At 41.2% G+C, this 1285-nt stretch overlaps 1 pseudogene; it reads right to left on the bottom strand.

Annotated features, from left to right (window-relative positions):
• Positions 1 to 247: 247 nt before the first annotated feature.
• On the bottom strand, positions 248 to 751 carry LOC142433604 (large ribosomal subunit protein uL6 pseudogene; annotated as a pseudogene).
• Between the last annotated feature and the right edge of the window lie 534 nt (positions 752 to 1285).

Here is a 1285-nt window from a genome sequence, read left to right as displayed (position 1 = left end):
TTTCCTGATAGCATGCCCAAAGCATATATGATGAAGTCTCAGCGTCTTTGCTTCTAAGGAGCACTCTGGCTGTACTTCTTCCAAGACAGATTGTTTTGTCCCTGTAGCTGCTGATGGTACTTTCAATATTCTTCTCCAGCACCACAATTCAAATATATCAATTATTCTTCGGTTTTCTTTATTGAATGTCCAACTTTCACAGGCACACGAGCTAATTGAAAATACTATGGTTTGAGTCAGGCACACCTTAACTCTCAAAGTAATACCTTTGCATCACAGTACTCTAACAAAGTACAAGTTCAATGCCATTTCCTTTAAGAATTAACTCAGCTTTCTGGGTGTGAGAAACAGAACAAGCAATACCTGTCCCCATGGGAACCCTCCAGATGTATTTTTCACCCAAGAAGTTACGGATTTCAACAAGAGAGCCATTCTCCTGAATAACCACGTTGCTGGGGAAGTGGGCATACACAGACCGCATCTTGTATCAGAAGCCCAGTGCCACACCCTTGATCATGCTCTGTACATGACTACAGATCGTGCGGACTGTAGCCAGTTCCTTTCTATTTCACCACCATTCATCAACTCCAAGTCTCTTTTTCTTCCCAAGGAGGCTGAGTTCTATGTTGATGTGTTTGATGTCCCTCCACAGGGTTCCTCTGGGGCCCTTCACAATGACCTTGCAACCCTTCAGGGAAATGTCCACATTCTCTGGAATGTCGACAGTCTGGTTGCTGAGAATGGTCTTCATTCTCGCATTAGATGCAGCCCCCAAAAGCCATAGAAACATTCAACCCAAGGCTTGAATTTTTTTCTTGAGGCCTTTCAGTATAAGGTATGCTGAGGTTGTTCTTCACTTGGGGTGTTCGAATGTAATATATTTGTATATTTCATTATATTTGGCTCTGTCTTCTCAAGCTGTCCTTTGAAATTCTCTATTAAGCTCTTTGACTTCATCCTCTCTTGCATTTACTTTAGCTACTCTATGGTTGAGGTAATTTTAGAGTCTCTTCTGACATCCACTTTAATCTTTGATTAATTTCCTGTCTTGATGTTCTTGATGTGCTCTGGAAGCTCATCCATCAGGTCTTCTGTTATTAGTGTTCAATGCTTCAAATATGATATTGAGATGCTCTTAAAATTCAGGTGGGATAGACTCAAGGTTGTATTTTTACTCTCAAGGACTTGTTTTAATTTTCTTCAGCTTTATCCTGAGCAATCAATGGTTTGAGTCAGGTTTGAGTCCACTGTTGGCCACTGGTCTGGTTTTAGTTGTTGGTGTTGG

Source organism: Tenrec ecaudatus, chromosome X (genome assembly GCF_050624435.1).
Source record: "Tenrec ecaudatus isolate mTenEca1 chromosome X, mTenEca1.hap1, whole genome shotgun sequence".
NCBI lineage: Eukaryota > Metazoa > Chordata > Mammalia > Afrosoricida > Tenrecidae > Tenrec > Tenrec ecaudatus.
Note: the sequence above shows the minus strand (reverse complement) of the source record. Positions and strands in the feature narration are given on the sequence as shown.